Raw genomic sequence first — 18,926 nt, 5'->3', positions numbered from 1 at the left:
TCAGCAACTGGCCTATGCTTCTGGCGTGCCGGCATGAGAGGGAGGCCCGGCGCATGCGGGAGCAGCCTCGTGGGACCGGTGCCTGCTGCTGGGCCTTCCCCCCTTGCAGCACCGTGACCGCGCCACCCCATGCGCATCGCCCTCCCTGCACCATCGCTCCCACCACCGGGACACCCCCTGCAGCACTGGGCCACCCCCTGCAGGCTGCAGCATCCATGCCTCTGAGCTACTTAAACACATTTTGTGGGCTCACTATAGTTGTTCTATGTATATCATTTTGATAAAAGCAGTATCTTGCTATTGAAGTTATTATAAGGGGCTATAAATTGATACAGACTCTGATCCATGCCCCTAGGCATTATACACAATTTGTGTGCCTATATAGAATAGCGATCACATTTGGTAATCATAGATTTTTGGAGGAACTAATATATGCTTTATAATTATACATAACGATCAGTATGTATGTTACCTGTTCACTATATACAGGTTTCTTTTAATTTTCACTATTAGTGCTGTACCCAAGAGTTAATACTAGCTAACTATGAGGGTTTCAGTTTTTGGCATTTTCGTACATAGTGTTTGTCTTTTTGTATGTGTTTGGTAACCATTGTGATTTATTCACTTTAATACGCATATATATTTTTTATCTTTATATCATTAAAATTTATTTTTAAATATACAATCATATCATTTAATACATTGAGTGCTTGTAAAAGGGTGTGCTTTTTCTAGTTTTCACCATTACCCCTTACTCCCCTTTTGCACCTTTGTATTTTATATATTTAACAATTTTCTCATTAAGCTGAAGCGAGAGTTTTTCCTTTCCCTCCATTCCCCCTTCCCTTTTTATTGTGTATATATATAGAGAGAGAGTCTGCAGGATATATATTGTGTGTGTGTGTGTGTGTGTGTGTGTGTGTGTGTGTGTGTGTGTGTGTGTGTGTGTGTGTGTGTGTGTGTGTGTGTGTGTGTGTGTGTGTGTGTGTGTGTATATATATATATATATATATATATATTGTGACAAACGCCCCTCTTTTGTAGCGCTGACGTCTGTCTGGGATCTTCCCGACACAGTCTTCTAGGGTTGATTATATGAATAACCGGATCATACAAAGCATTATGTTGTTTAACTCAGGCTTCTGCCTGCTTTATTTTCATCCCAGTAAGGGACTGCAGCTTTAACAGGTGTAGGCAGGAGGCACTCAGACATGAACCTTCAGCGGTTTACTCATATCACCGTTATAACATTTCACACACTGTCACTTTTAAGAACCAAAATCAAATCATATAAACAAAATCCTATCCCATTCAGGGATCTAACTACACAGCAGAATCAGCCTCTCAATCTGCTGTTGGGCCAACTAACCTGGTTCCCCAGCTTAAAACAATGCCCTCTCATTTAGGGTCACTAAATACAGCATACAGTCTTTTAGATAAAGCAATAAACATTTGTTTGTCTTATCTGTTCGTGGTGGGAACTCGGTCCCAAGTGTCCAGGCAAATCCTCTGGTACTGTGATACTTGAAGGGGGCGTCCTCCCCGAACTGGATGCAGGGGAGCAGCGAAACCCCCAGTGTCCAGGCTCTAAGAAGAGAGACTGAAAAGCAACCCTCTCTGCTCTAAATACCTGTTCTAGTGATTAGGAGAGCAGTTGAGGGAGAACTAGACACATTGTAAACTGTGGTCTGGATTTTCCATCCACCAGCCTGAGTAAATGTGAAGCTATGGAACGGATAACTTTGCACTATTCCTGCACTTTCTGACCTAAAACCGGGCAGAAAGCTGCCTAATATCTTTGGACTATGTCACAATATATATATACTGTGTGTGTGTATAAATATATATATACATATATATTTATATATATATATATATATACTGTGTGTATATACTGTGTGTGTGTATATATATATATATATATATATATATATATATACATGTAGAGGTATCAGTACCGTGTTAGCCGAGCTTCAATAATCAAATAATAAATAGATGATACCGTTCTGTGGCTAACGAAATGCTTTTATTTGTGCGAGCTTTCGAGATACACTGATCTCTTCTTCCGGCGATGTTACAATGAATGAAGCAAGGTTAACTTAAAAACAGTGTCTCTTGGAATGTTATCTGTGCTTGTCCTTCCCCCGGTGTGGATGTGTTTTATGGCTAGAGGTGTCAAAGGGTAACTGAAAGCAAGTGAAGAAAGAGTGTGTATGTGTATCAGTGTGAATAAAAATGAATGGAGAGCCCACAGTATAAACAGTGCTCTACACAAGGTGTGTGTGGAGTGAGAGGGATATAAATGGTGTGGGTGGGTGTGGAAATGTGAGAGTTTGTAGCACAACTAAAAGTGTGTGTGGATACTATGTGGTCCCTATTGGTGTATATGGATGGAAAAATAAGGAGTATTAGTATGTGTGAGAGACAGCTGTGTGTGCATACATATAGCACAGTATGTACAGACATGGCCTTTAGCGCTCATGGGAAGAGAGTTCGCTAGTGTCAGTAGTAACTCATAAAATTTCGATCTCTGTTTAGGCCACTGCTAAGTGTCCCGAACAGTTGCATAAATTTGTATTCATGCAACCGTCTCTCTTTCGGGGTTTTAAGATTACCTTTGAGTATGGCAACCCTCAGATCGTTCATCTTATGGCCAGAGTCAGAGAAATGTTCGCCAACAGGACTGTCTCTTGTTCCGCGTGTGATGCTGTGGCGATGCAGGTTCATTCTCTTGTTTAGCCCCTGTCCTGTCTCACCTATGTAGTAGCAGCCCCCTGGGCATTTCATGCACATGATGAGGTACATGACATTGCTGGAAGAACAGGTGAACCTTCCTCTGATTTTGTATTCCCGATTCCTGTGTGGTATTTGTATTGTGACCACTGTGTAGAGCATTGCGCAGGTTTTGCATCTTGGGTCCTGGCATGGTTTTGTCCCGCATTCAGTTGTACTGCTGAATAATTTACTCCTCACCATAATATTCTTGAGATTATGGGGTTGTCTGTATGATAATAAGGGTGCTTCAGGGAAGACCTGTTGCAGTCTTGTATCTTCCTGGAGGATGGGTTGTAGTTTCCTGGCGATCTTGCGTAGGGCTCCTAGGTGTGGGTTATATGTGACCACCAAAGGAACCCTGTCGCTTGTCTCCTTCTGTTTGTATTCAAGGAGATCACTTCTTGGTATTCTGGTGGCTTTTTGAATTTGCTGGTCTACAATTCTGTGGTTATATCCACGGTTTATAAAGTCTGATCTCAAGGCTTTAATCCGCTGGTCTCTGTCTGCTGTGTCGGAGCATATCCGGTTGTATCGTATGGCTTGACTGTAGATGGTTGCATGTTTGGTGTGTGTCGGGTGGAAGCTGTTGTCCCTCAAATAGCTGGCTCTGTCTGTAGGTTTGCGGTAGTCAGAAGTCTGTAGTTGGTTGTTCTTTATAGTAATGGTGGTGTCTAGAAAATGTACTTCATCCGGGGAATGGGTGAGTTTGAGGTTGATGGTCGGGTGGAAAGTATTGAAGTTGTCATAGAACTGTAGGAGGTCCTGTTCGCCAGAGGTCCAAATCAGGAGGATGTCATCGATGTAGCGAAGGTATGTAAGGGGTTTCAAGTGCCAGGTGGACAGAAAGTCACTTTCCAGTTTTGCGCAGAACAGATTGGCATACTGTGGCGCCATCCGAGTACCCATAGCGGTCCCGGTTGTCTGGAGGTATGTGTCATTTCCAAATGTGAAGTAGTTATGGGTCAGAATAAATTCAATGCATTTAGTCATTGTCTCTGTGAGTGGCTCCTGCGATCCCAGAAAGTATCTGCAGGCTGAAATCCCATCCTCGTGGGGGATGTTTGTATAAAGTGACTCTACATCCATAGTTGCTAGTAGTGTTCCTGTAGGGAGGGGGCCAATGGCATTCAGTTTGTTTAGCAGGTCGGTGGTATCCTGGATATAGCTGGGTGTGTTCCTGACAAGTGGTTTTAGAATGCCCTCCACCCAGCCAGAAATATTCTCGGTAAGTGTGCCAGATCCAGAGATAATAGGGCGCCCAGGGTTACCCTCTTTGTGAATTTTAGGGAGCATGTAGAATGTGCCAGGTTTTGGGTTAGCTGGTATATATATATATATACTGTGTATACCAAAAAACTTCCCACCCCTAAATACATAAAATATGTATATTTTATGTATTTACGGGTGGGAAGTTTTTTGGTATATATCTTGTGGGGGGGAGGGAATGAGTGAGGAAAAGAGGGTTGTAAATCTGTGTGCTCACTAGCGGTGAGCGGGCGGCGCTTACCGCGGTTACTTACATGTATAGATATATGTAAATCCCCGCTCACGCAGTGCTCGTGCACGGGCACACACGCTCACCTGCGCTCAGCCCTTATGTAAACAAAAAAGACTAACTTTCTAGCGCGCTCAACTATCCGCAATGCCCCCCGTGCGCACTTGCGTAAATGCCAGGACATCCGGCGCTCATGCTTGGAGCGCTTTCCAAGCATGAGCGCGCTCGGCGCCAACGGGGCCGCACCTTTAGTGAGAAGCAGAGAAGAGAAATACATGCAATAGGGTGAGACAGAAGGGAGAGAAATGTATGGGAAGGGGGGAGAAAGAGAGGGGTCTCGTGAGGTGTGAAATGGCGGGGGGGCGGCAGGCAATACGGCCGACATGGGTGGGGTGCCCTGCTTAACATATTTGTCCCGGGCCCCACAATTTCTGTTGGCGACCCTGTATACAAGTATATTTGTCGTCAATACAAGAAGATTTCAGCCCAAGGGCAGTACATACGACATAAGTTGACCCCTTAAAGTTGGAGGAAAGGAGATTTCACCGTAAACAAAGGAAAGGGTTATTTACAGTAAGGGCAGTTAAAATGTGGAATTCATTACCCATGAAGATAGTGATGGCAGATACAGTACAATAGACAGCTTTAAAAAAAAAAAGTTTGACATCTTTTTAGAGGGTACAGTATAAGAAATAAGTAAACCTGGGAAGGATGTTGATCCAGGGAGTAATCTGATTGCCAATATTTGGAATCAGGAGGGAATTTATTTTCCCCTTATGAGACGTAGGGGCCTATGCAGAGAGCAGCGCTATTTCGAAATTCGCCATTTTTTTGAGAAAATCGCGCAGAAAGCAGCAGAAAATGGCGAGTTCCGAAAAACGCGCCAATTTTTCTTTTCTATTTGTAAAACTCGCCTCGCGGCTGGCGAGAACCTCAATCTCGCCAGTTTTAAAAATATCCGTATGCAGAGAGGCGCGAACGGCATCTAGCGGCTGTTCGCGCCAATAAAATGGCGCGATTGTCTCCTTTTTGCCTCGCCAGAAAAAACTGGCAAGAAACTGCCGCTCGCGGCCATTGCAAAGGGAAAAAAAAGGCGCGAATTTGTTATTACACGTTTCTGAAGCGCGCATCTCGCCAATTTAAACTCGCCACACGCATCCATGTTAAACATAGCAGAATTCGCACTTTTCTGCATATGGAGAATAAAACTCTCCAAAAAAGCTACTTTTTAATAAATTCGCCAATTTTAAAATTCGCTGCTCTCTGCATAGGCCCCGTAATTGGATAATGTTTCACTGGTTTCTTTTTGTTTGCCTTCCTCTGGATCAAAATCCTATCAAAACAAATGTACTGTAGGATATGTATCTGTTGTTTAAATTTAGCATACAGTAGGTTTAACGTGATGGACAAACAGTACAGTATGGGGCCTATGCAGAGAGCAGCGAATTTTAAAATTGGCGAATTTATTAAAAAGTAGCTTTTTTGGAGAGTTTTATTCTCCATATGCAGAAAAGTGCGAATTCTGCTATGTTTAACATGGATGCGTGTGGCGAGTTTAAATTGGCGAGATGCGCGCTTCAGAAACGTGTAAAAACAAATTCGCGCCTTTTTTTTCCCTTTGCAAAGGCCGCGAGCGGCAGCTTCTTGTCAGTTTTTTCTGGCGAGGCAAAAAGGAGACAATCGCGCCATTTTATTGGCGCGAACAGCCGCTAGATGCCGTTCGCGCCTCTCTGCATACGGATATTTTTAAAACTGGCGAGATTGAGGTTCTCGCCAGCCGCGAGGCGAGTTTTACAAATAGAAAAGAAAAATTGGCGCTTTTTTCGGAACTTGCCATTTTCTGCTGCTTTCTGCGCGATTTTCTCCAAAAAATGGCGAATTTCGAAATAGCGCTGCTCTCTGCATAGGCCCCTATGTCTCTTTTAAACTTAATTGAAAATGTAACTACTTTATGCAACTGTTGAGAAGGAAATTGTTAGGCAGCATCCTGAAGTACACAGAAGAAAAAAGTTACCCAACGGCGCCAAATAAATTGAATTAAATGTGCATCAGAAACATCATAAATTATCAAATGGTGTAACAAATAAATGATACCAGTGATGTAAGTCCTTGATTAGGTGTCCATAATGAATGATAATAGAAGTCCAAAGTCACTTGGATCCAATTAAAGATTAGTAAGTGATCATCACATAAAAGAGAAAAGGAAAAAAAAATACATAGTGTAATACTGTAATGAACCAGCAATCATTAAGGGGTATAGGGAATGGTGAATTCCCTAATGAAATGTAGGCAAGAAGGCGAGATGAACCAAAATACCATTTATTAAAAAAAATGTTGCTTAAAAACAGTTCCTCTCCTCACGGTGACAGACAAAAATTGGAATCCTACTTACAAGATTGCAGTGGGACATTCGCAGTGTAACGTGATGAGATCACAAGGGTAAAATGTAGTAGGTGTGTGGTGCTCCAATAGACAACCCATAGGTTCAAAATAAACATGATTGTAGAATCCTGCACATGTATACTCCCCAGTGGTTGGACATGATTTAAATCCCAGGCATTTATAACACTCACAGCTCCAAGATAAACCGACTAGTGGACTAGGGTCCCCACAGGCACTGTAGTAAGGGACCTCACAATATAGTGACCCAGCATAATATATCGGTATTCAAAAAAAGACAACTTTATTAGTAACATGAACAAAAGAACATCAATAATGTTAAAAATGCCTATGGAAGTACCTGGCATATATTCCTGGCATAGGAACAATCAAAGAACAATAAACAATACTTATTAAAAAGGAAATATCCTTAAATAAAACATGAATACTCCTACTAAAACCAAGAAATAACATACCTAACAAGATGGACAGAATAGATGGTAAAAATGTATATGGACACACAGATATTTGTGACCTAGCATTATATATATATATATATATATATATATATATATATATATATATATATATATATATATATATATACACATAATTATTCCATAATAATGTAAAAATATATATGCATATAGATCATCATAATCCATCTGAAGAAAGAAAAAGTAATAATGTTGAATTTTTTTGTATCCCTCATGTTGCTTGCTGACGTCATCACGTGGGCGTCACTCTGAAAGTTTCAGGAAGTGAACACTGATGAATTGCAGCATGCTTCTAAGGGCTATAAAAACGAGCATGTGAGTACTGTAAAGTCACCTTGAAAAAGAGCTTACGCTCGAAACGCGTTGGTGGGGGGCCCCTGTACCCCATAATGTTGTTGTAACCCTTGCTGCAATCCATGAAATCATTTTTTTAGTGGGCACACGTTCTTTGGATGTTTTTTTTTTTTTTCTGCTTTGCTGGTGCCTGCTTTGTCCTATCTGTTTCCTTTGCTAGCATGCTGAAAAATCGGAAGCACACCCCCTGCTGTGGATAAAAGTCTGGACAATCTGGATCACACATCTCATCAAGAGTGAGTTATTTCATTCAATTTTGTCTCCATACCGATATATTATGCTGGGTCACTATATTGTGAGGTCCCTTACTACAGTGCCTGTGGGGACCCTAGTCCACTAGTCGGTTTATCTTGGAGCTGTGAGTGTTATAAATGCCTGGGATTTAAATCATGTCCAACCACTGGGGAGTATACATGTGCAGGATTCTACAATCAAGTTTATTTTGAACCTATGGGTTGTCTATTGGAGCACCACACACCTACTACATTTTGTGCATAATTCTGTGTGAGGTTGCTCATTCAAACCTTGTTTATACTATATATGAACTAACTATAGAGCGTGCTGTCCCATTCTTTTTATATATATTTTTTTCAACATTTTTTTCAATATTATATATGTATGTATGTCTTTATTTGTATAGCGCCATAAAATGTACATAGCGCTTCACAGTAGTAATACATGTCATATAAATAACAAATATAAATAACAGATCATGGGAATAAGTGCTTCAGACATACTGTAAAAGTAACATTAAGGAAGGAGTCCCTGCTCCAAGGAGCTTACAATCTAATTGGTAGGTAGGGAGAACGTACAGAGACAGTAGGAGGGAATACTAGTAAGTGCGTCTGCAGGGGGCCAAGCTTTGTGTCATGTGTCCATGATTATCCAGTGCTACTCATATGCTTCTTTAAGCAGATGTGTCTTAAGGTGGGTCTTAAAGGTGGATAGCGAGGGGGCTAGTCGGGTATTGAAGGGAAGGGCATTCCAGTGGTGTGGGGCAGAAAGTGAGAAAGGTTTAAGGCGGGAGAGAGCTTTAGATACAAAGGGGGTAGTAAGAAGACTTCCTTGAGAAGAACGCAAGAGTCGTGATGGTGCATAGCGAGAAATTAGGGCTGAGATGTAATGAGGGGCAGAAGAATGTAAAGCTTTAAAAGTGAGCAGTAGAATTGAGTGTGAGATACGCGATTTAATCGGAAGCCAGGAGAGGGATTTCAGCAGGGGAGACGCGGAGACAGATTTAGGAAAGAGTAGAGTGATTCTGGCAGCAGTGTTTAGGATAGATTGTAGGGGAGACAGGTGAGAGGTAGGAAGGCCGGACAGCAGGAGGTTGCAGTAATCGAGACGTGAGAGAATGAGGGCCTGAGTCAGAGTTTTAGCAGTTGAGTAACAGAGGAAAAGGCGTATCTTTGTGATATTGCGGAGGAAAAAGCGACAAGTTTTAGAAACGTTTTGAATATGAGAGGAGAATGAGAGAGAGGAATCAAGTGTGACCCCTAGGCAGCGTACGTGGGCTACTGGGTGAATGATCGTATTTCCAATAGCAATGTGGAAGGATGTAGTAGGGCCAGGTTTGGGAGGTAGTATTATATATTCTGTTTCTATAATGGATTCTAACAATACTGGAAGTGACACGGAAGGTGAAAATCCTATGCAGTTTGCTTTTTGCTGCTCAGATAATGCTAAAAGAGCACGCAAAGCAGAACAAGTGTTTGACAATACACTAGAACCGAACTGTGATGATGTATCTGATTTAAAAATACATTTTACAAAATTGGAAAAGTTACTCACTAATAATATACGCACCTGGTGGGATATTATTGCAATACAAAATTATATACAAACAAAAAGAATACCCAGAGGCTTGCGTATAAAAAAGTCTCCAACATTCGGTTTTGTTAATGCAGATTTTGAACAGAATTGGAAAGAAACTTTAAATTGTTGTTCGTTTAAGTTAATGGATTTAATTGTAGAAGTAAAGACAAAAGAAAAAATCAGTCTAGACAAAGAGATACAATTGTTACAGACAGAACTGCGCCATTATACCTCTATGGATGGTTTTAACGATTTAGATCAAGCCTTATCAGGTAACATAGAAACGATGCAAAAGGAAGTTATGGCTAAAAAACAACTCAAGTTCGAAAGGGACAAACAAGACTATATACGTAACCAAGTGTATTTCTGGCAAAGACCTGTTCCTACTAAACGATTTAATGCATCTACACCACAAAAAACAAATCCACATAAACAACAACAACAAAGACAACAAAAATCAATTTTAAAGAAAAACATCTCTTTCCAGTCAGGAAGTGGGGAATCTGATTTTTCAGACTTTGAGACTCTTTCCCAGGCGACTACATCAAGGTTTGGAGAAGGTGAAGAACGTGACTGTCGTGAGGAAAATAGGGGCGGATCCAGAGGTACTGGTCAATTTTCTTCAGAATCTAATAAAGAACGAGGGTATGAAAAGAAAACCTTTTTTGGAGCGTCAAAAAAACGGAGAGGTTCAGACGAACTAGACGCAGTAGAAAGAAAAACACCCAAAAACCCACAAAAGAGGAAAAAGAACTCTTAATAGAAGATTCTGGAGTGATTAATATATCAGGCACTCCACTTTCTATAACAGAATTATCAGTTCTCAACAAAGGACTTAGGTTTGCACCGGATACAAAAATTAAGTTATTTGATGTTACAATAGATTTACACAAATATATACGAAAACTTACTCTCAACCGTTTTTTTGAGAGTAAGAATTCCAATGTATCTGATATATCTGTACCTAGTAATGAACATTCTGCTTATTCTCTTTCAGATGATCAGTCAAGTTATATAGAAAATGTTTCCAAGACAAAACTTACTTTTTTTTTTTTTTTTTTACTTAAATTTTTATTAAACATTTTTTTTTCATACAAAAGAAAAATTAACAAAACATATAACATATAAAAGGGGGGATAGGGGAGGGGGGGATAGGGGAGGGGGGAAGGGATAGCATTTGTAAAAATATAGCATTGTACACAACAATTTAACTGTCACATATATCACTCTGTTCCAAGTATTCTAATCTATGTATGGGGATATACCTGCATGGCGAAACCAAGGAGCCCAAATCTCAGAGAATTGTGAGGTCGAGCCATTCAGATAGGCTGAGAGTTTTTCCATATAAACTATATGCCAGATTTTATTGTTTATTTGGTTTAAGGATGGGTTAAGCCAATAGCCAATATTCCCCGACAAAACTTACTTTTAACGAGCATTGTTGTGCACATGACTTAAATTCTCTATTACAAGAGAATGAGATTATGGATGAGATAGATCCCAAAAATATTCTAGGAAAGATTAGTTCTGGCTTTCGAAATAAATCTACATTCTTTCCCTCACATATGAAGGGACATTTTCTTACCACATTTGAGAAACTGGTGGAGAGGGATTTGGTCTGCTCTCCAGGGGATACACTTTTGATGTGTCGCCACTGCAGAGCAGATTCCGTAATCTCTCTCCTTCAGAGATGGAGGCGTTGTCATCTCTCAAGGCCAACAATTCCCTGGTGATAAAAGGGGCCGATAAAGGGGGGGCTGTTGTAGTCCAAAGTAGGACGCAATATAAGGATGAGGCTTTACGCCAACTTAACGATAAGCTTTCATATTCAACACCAAAAAATAACCCCACAACTCTATTTCTTAAAGAACTTAGATCCCTCTTGGATGATGGTTCACATCTGGGTGTATTAAATCACAAGGAATTAGAATTTTTGTACAAACCATATCCTATAGTGCCCATATTCCACCATCTCCCAAAGATCCATAAGACATTGGTCTCCCCACCTGGGAGGCCAATAGTCTCAATATCGGATCTTTGGGAGATGGTGTTTCCAGATATGTGGACCATTACCTACAGAGCTTTGTAGGAGATCTTCCCTCTTACATTAGGGACAGTAGCGACCTTCTGGAACAGTTGGAAACTGTTGAGTGGCGAAGTGACTGTATGTGGGTCACTATGGATATTACATCCCTATATACAGTCATTTACCACCAGCAAGGGATGACAGCTGTCAGACATTTTCTTGAGCACTCCACTTTATCACTGCTTCAGAGCACTTTTATTTTGGATTGTATTAATTTTCTTCTCACACATAATTATTTTATGTTTGATGGGGCTTTTTATCTCCAGACAAGTGGTACCGCGATGGGCACGAGTTTCGCCCCCTCCTACGCAAATCTTTTTTTAGGTTGGTGGGAGTCGGACCACGTGTTTGGAGATAGAAACCCCTTTCGACACCTTATCACCTTTTACAAACGTTTTATAGATGATTTGGTTTTTATTTGGCACGGAGATACACGTTCATTTTTATTATTTATTAATTATCTTAATAATAATAACTGTAACCTGCACTTACACTTAACTCATAATGAATGAGTTCATTGTTATATATAACTCTACATAGGTATTTTTTACCCACTTAAGATCTACAGTAGAGGCAACTCTTATTCTAACAAAAACCAGTGGCAATTCCCCAAAAGACCCAGGAAACACCCAGGTACATTCTGAATACATGCCTTAAACTTTCCTTAAACTAGCCCCAGCATTTCTGCATTGATTAATGGCCTATCAGATTAACAGTGGGGGTCCCTGGCAGTCCCATTCAAACTGAAATGGACTGCCAGGGATCCCTGCTGTGTTAATCCTATGGGTCGTTAGTCAATGCAGAAATGCCTTAAACGTGCCTCAAACTAGCCCAGAACATACCCAGCACATACCCAGCACATACCCAGAATGTAACCCGGCTAGTTTACAGCAAATGTTAGAATAAACGTTGCCTCTACTGTATAGTAAATTATATTTTGGATTCTTAATACTATTCAGAAATTCTATAAAACAGAATTTTTAGTTTATGACAAAACAACATCTTCTATATGTAGTCCATAAATGTCACTTCCAAAGTTCTCAACATTATTACTTTTTCTTTCTTCAGATGGATTATGATGATCTATATGCATATACATTTTTACATTATTATGGAATAATTATGTGTGTGTATATATACAGTATATATATATATATATATATATATATATATATATATATATATATATATATATATATATATAAATATATATATATATATATATATATATATATATATATATATATATATATATATATATATATATATATATATATATATATATATATATATATATATATATATATATATATGCTGGGTCACACATATCTGTGTGTCCATATACATTTTTTTACCATCTATTCTGTCCATCTTGTTAGGTATGTTATTTCTTGGTTTTAGTAGGAGTATTCATGTTTTATTTAAGGATATTTCCTTTTTAATAAGTATTGTTTATTGTTCTTTGATTGTTCCTATGCTAGGAATATTTGCCAGGTACTTCCATAGGCATTTTTAACATTATTGGTGTTCTTTTGTTCATGTTACTAATAAAGTTGTCTTTTTTTGATTTTTTTTGTATCCCTCATGTTGCTTGCTGACGTCATCACGTGGACGTCACTCTGAAAGTTTCAGGAAGTGAACACTGATGAATTGCAGCATGCTTCTAAGGGCTATAAAAACGAGCATGTGAGTACTGTAAAGTCACCTTGAAAAAGAGCTTAGGCTCGAAACGCATTGGTGGGGGGGCCCTGTACCCCATAATGTTGTTGTAACCATCGCTGCAATCCATTAAATCATTTTTTTAATGGGCACACGCTCTTTGGATGTTTTTTTTTTTTTTTCCTGCTTTGCTGGTGCCTGCTTTTTGCTATTTTTTTCCTTTGAGATCACAAGGGTAGGCACTTCTCGCTGACAGAAACCGTCTCCGGTATCCCCACGCTTCGTCCTCCAGTCCCGCTGGGGTACGTTGATCTCCTGGCGTGGTACGCTGCCCAGTGGGACTTCCTACTTCCCTTCTCTTTACTCTGGATCGCCCAAATCTCTTGGATGTCCAGCAGCTTCTCTCGCGAGTAGCGTGGATGACACAGACAGGAACCGGATGTGACGTATCTGCACTGGGGAATCACTGACGGTGGAAAACAAAGGAGACCACGTAGACTCTGCACTGTCTATACACACGTGGGAGTAGGGGCAAACTCCGCCCTACTCGTTTCACGGATCCCTCCGCTTCTTCAGGGTCATGTTCCATCCTGAAGTAACTAAAGTTTTTGTATCTTTATGCCCCATAGAGGAACTGTTACTTACTCAGAGACACCCAAGGAAGACTGGGGCCTGGACAATTGTGGGCTCTGGGAGAATGGGATTTGTAGATCTGAGGAACATTCCTCAATCTGTTGCACTGCAAAACTCCTATGCGGCACTATCAGGGCAGAACTGCACCATAGATGCACATTTTGCAATGGAAGAGGAGGTGGTGGTTCTGGAATTCATAGGAAGCACACAGTCTGTAAATGTGATCCCAGAAAAGGAGGCAAGAATTTGGGAGTTAGGGACATCAGTGGCTTTTTCAGAGATATTGCCAGTATACAGGGTGAGCAAGACAGGACTCTTGCACCAGAGACTTTAATGCATGTGTGATGAAGTGGTGTGAAGAGGAGGGATTTTGATTAATTGGGTTTATTTTTTCCACTTAGAGGGACTTGGATCCATATAACAAAGTTGCTTCCATCCATCTTGGAGGGGTACAAGGACCTGGTTTCATGAGCAGATGCTTCATTAACAAGTACTCAAAGTAGCTATGTGGGCAGTACAATGAGACATGATATATTCAAAGATCCGCCTCTCCCCCATGCAAGAGGTAGCAATTAGGTTGGACTTTACAGATGGAAATATATTAAGGGGAACAAGCTTAAATAGGAAAAAGACCAATGACACCTGCAAGAGGTGTACAGGGAAAACCGGAAGGATTAAGAAAAGCTGTTAAAAAAAACCTTATGGCAATGTGTACAAATGCTCATAATTTGTGAATTAAAACCCCAGAACTACAGTAATTTAAATAATGACATGTCATGTCTCGGATATTGTGGCTATTACTGAATCAGAGAGAGCTGCCTCTACCTGCGCATATCTCGCCAGCGATTGCAAGATTTTAATATAAATTTGAATACTAATGTAGGTGAGCAGGGGGTCTCCCAATCAACCGTGTTTATTTCAGGTCTGGGGACCCACTTATTCCCGAGAAATAGGCCCCGTGATGGGGTGTCGATATCTCCTATGCATTTAAATGTCTCGCGTCATGTGACAGTGAATAAAATGCATAGGAGATACCGGCACCCCATAACGGAACCTGTATCTCGGGAAGCAGGGGGTTCCCGGACCTGAAATCAATGTGGTTCTTCTCCGGAGACCCCCGCTCATCTACACTAGTATTAAAACAGCGTCATTACCTTAGCGGCTAGCTGCTAAGATAATGAAGTTGCCTGTAAATGCATTTGTATTGCATGGGATTCATGCCGGGGGCCCCTGGTGCTGATATTAATGGGTATCAGCTCCGGAGACTCCTGGCATCAAGCCGATACAGGAAAATGCATTTTTATTTCTAAGTCCTCTCTCGCCGCCTTCTCAGCAGGTTCTCCCCAGCCTCACACCAACTTTTCCTGGCGTGAGGATTTTGGGAGAAACTCACCATTCTAGAGCTGCGATTTGCCGCCACAAACTAATCAAGGCTACTAGAATTGCACGAGTTTCAGAACCTGCCGATAAATGGCTTATCGCTGCTCACACGGTGATCTTTTTTTGATGGCTTAAAAAATGGTCAATGTATGCTTTTATCACCCACTTATCAAGGCTTACAGAATAGCGGTAGGCATTTTGGCGGGAATGGCCAAAGAGAATAGGCCCCACTGACTTTGACAAAGAATGATTTTGAGGCTCGGGAGCCTGGTTCAATCCAGTGTCTGCTCCTTGTGGCCTTGGGCATGTCCCTGTGCCTCAGGTACCATAAAAATTGATTGTAAACTCTATGGGGCAGGGACTTGTGTCCGAAAAATATATATGTACAACACTGTGCACACTATCACTGCTATACAAGGAAAAATACAAATTATTATTGTTCAATATTTTTCAGTTGTCCAAGAGCTATTTGTGAAATAAATTAACTCTGTAATACTCTTTGTCATATTTACGGTATGTAGTTTGTCCTATGTAGGCTAATAGTACATTATCTTTAACTATAACAAATTGTCTTTGACATATATTAAAGAGTTTAAAAAACAATGTATTTCGCTCATACAGTACAACAGCAATTCAGAATGTGTATTCTTGTAATACCTTTTTTTTTATAGTTATTTTATTGCTACTATCAGATGCAGTTCTTGACTCCTTTTATTTATGCTTCTTCCTATCCCTGCATTTCTTTGTACTGTATCTCCGAAAATATAAAGTTGCCTTTTATTCAAAGATAAGGTCCAATCAAAAGGATAAAAAAAAATGACTCCTAAATTTATGGGAACCAACATTCTAGTTTTATGGACAGAGCATAAATGAGATTGAGAACTATGTGAATAAACTGAATACAGAATCACATCTGAAAACATGTTTCTGCAAAATGAAAATGATGGCAGATAATCTTTACAGTTCTGCTTGGAGTGGAATAATGCACTGCATCTGTCTTCTGCCCATTATAGTGCTATGTTTCTATGAATGATACTTTTATTTCAAGATTGTTATCAGTAGAGCATATCCGTCTTCATTCCCAACAACTGATCTTGTAAAAAAAAAAAAACAGATAAGCTTTTAAAAAAGAACATAATGTAATTGCCCATCGGTGACAGAGCCCCACAGCATAAACTTGTTCATAAGAGCACTTTGAGAGCACATACATACATTCACCAGTTTTCATAGTAGTGGTAATTATTGAGCAGGGTAGGGGTTTCAGGTGTTTTTAGTTATCAGTATGCCACAAAGTGCACATGGTGCTGCATTTCAAACATGCTGTATTTGGAAAACAGTGTGCAACATTAAAGCCACTTGAAGTCATACACATGTCATTGTTTTTGACATGCAGATAATTCAATTCACTACACAAACCAAAAAGCAAAATATTTTGCTTATGGTAATCAATTAAATACTTTTTTTTTTTTCAAGAAATCACTTCACATTGCAGGATGTAATTTAATGGAAGATACTATGGCAGGATTTGGTTTGTCAGGTTATTAATTTAGATAATTTTGTCTTTTTCACAACCACAGTGGACACAACATCCCTGTAAACTCAAAATCCAGACCCACCACACCATATATATTTGTTAAAAAGGAAAGCTACTGAGTTTGTGATAATGTAAATTGAAAAGACAGAGAGCCCAAATGCTGCATCCAACATAACAAATCATATAGTTAAATATGTATCTGTTATTCCCTCATACGTAAGGATCCTGAACCAGACACAAACGGCAATTGTTGTGTTCTGCAAAGTGTTTTAACACTCCATTGGAGTCTACAACTTTTTCTATATTCCTCTTGTGCTCGGGGATATGTGTCTTGAGTGTTCATTTTGTCCTACCTACTGTATATACTGGGTTTTTTTTTTTGCACGGGAATTCTAGGGCATATACAACATAGGTGATATTCAACTTTATGAATTCCTTCTTGAATCTACTGTATTTTCCATGGCACCGTATGTTATATTAGATTAGTGAGATTTATCAAAGTGGGAACAAGTGAAGCATCCTGATTTGGAGCATTTGAAGCAACCCTTTGTTTTCTGTGAATACCAAGTATCTAAATGGGCTCACAATCCATTCTTAATACAGTACGGGCTAAGACGCTTTTCAAATTTCTGTTCTTTCTGAAAATAATTCTAGGGAGGTATGGTAAAACCATATCTACAACATTGTCATTGCTAAGACTAACCCAGTGTTTGTTTCTTTTAATGTATTTTGCTGCACCACTATACTGTTTAATAAGAGAATGTTCAGTCTAGTCTGTCTATAAATTATTTTCTCTTGTGACAGGAGATTTTCTCTTTTTAGATCCAAGGCTCCCGATACTAGTTTTTCATCATAATTCTTTTCTATAATCTGCTTGTAGCCAGGTCTCCCCAGCACTTCAGCACCCCCCTCACCCTGCTGCCGATCGCGGGGGCTGCCGCGTCCAATGGCGGCTCCGTCCGGCGATGGCAGGGGAGAGGGCGGTCAGGTCCCGGCTCGGGGGTTGCCGGGGATGCGTGCGGCCGGTTTCCAAGGCCGCACACGTGTCTCAAGACTCCCGGCGCTCCCGGAGCCGGGCGGTAAGGGCGCCGCCATTGCCCCTTAGTTGCGCATGCGCAGTAGTCGCGCATGCGCAGGGCGAGCCCCAGAGACAGGGCAAAGTTGCGCGAGAGCAGGGAAAGCCGAGGGGAGGTTGAGGCAGCCCCGGATAGCTTGTGCAGGCGCAGGAGATGTAGGGAAAAGCCCGCGAAGCCCTAGCCTACCAGGGAAGGCTCTGAGCTGGGACTACAGATCCCAAGAGCCTTTGCGCGCCCCACGTGATGCCAGGGAGCCAATAGGGCTTAAGCTGTCCCTGAAAAGTAGATACATTTCGCGCGCTTGCAGCACGTTAGGTGTTATTCAGAGACCGGAGCAGCCCAGGGAAGGAGGTAGGGTACAGGAGTCCAGGACTCACTGTACTAGGCCAGCACCCCCAGGGTCTGAGGTAGCTGAGTATCCTCTGAGAGAGAGTGTGGCAAGGGATTGCTCTAGAGAGAGGGACCCTGTCACTCAGGTTAGTCCGTTGGAGCAGGGGAGCTGTGAGGGAAGGAAGGGCGCGGGGAGTGAGTGCAGCTCCTGTGGCCCTATAGGTACCCACACCCCAGGTAGGCCCCAACCCCCCCACTAGGGTAGTGGGTAATTGCTGAGGGAGGCCCCAGATAGGGACGCTGCCCTTAGTGTTAGAGTGCTGCCTTGTCAGAGTCATGGCTGTCAGTGCTGTGAGGTCTGACAGGCAGGCACCTTATTGCGCAGCACGTTGGCTGCCAACATCCAGTGGGTCACAGCTTGTTGCTGCAGGCGCTGGGATTAGTGAGGCTTAGGGGACTTGGAGAGTTAGGGGAGTGGGACAGGTCATTACCCCTGTAGGCCCCTAGGAGTTTCCCCAAAGTCACTACAGGTTGCTGTGCTATAGGGACGGCCTATAGTATAGTGCTTGCCACTTAGACAGATAGGGACACAGCGGATGCTGCTGATCCTGTGAAGTGGTTCGGACCCACGTTAGGGTCCGCAGAGACTATTCCAGAGTGGGACCGCCCTGACGGTCCGCACGTGCCAGGAGTTCGGTTGGAGGATCAGAAGGAGGCATCGCCCGACTGATCCTTTGTGAAGTATTGCTGACCCGAGCACCGGAGTGCTCGGCAGGTATCTACAATACATAAGTGCACCACCGGGCCCTTAGCTTAATTGTGACTGCGCAGTCACCCATTGACTCTGCAAGAGTGCGGGACATTGGGTGGGGTTCTTTGGACACTGGGTGGGATCACCTGGTGTTGGGGAAGCGTC

The sequence above is a fragment of the Ascaphus truei genome, chromosome 3, assembly GCF_040206685.1.
Source record: "Ascaphus truei isolate aAscTru1 chromosome 3, aAscTru1.hap1, whole genome shotgun sequence".
Lineage (NCBI taxonomy): Eukaryota > Metazoa > Chordata > Amphibia > Anura > Ascaphidae > Ascaphus > Ascaphus truei.
The sequence above is the reverse complement of the archived record's forward strand: the minus strand, read 5'-3'. Positions refer to the sequence as shown.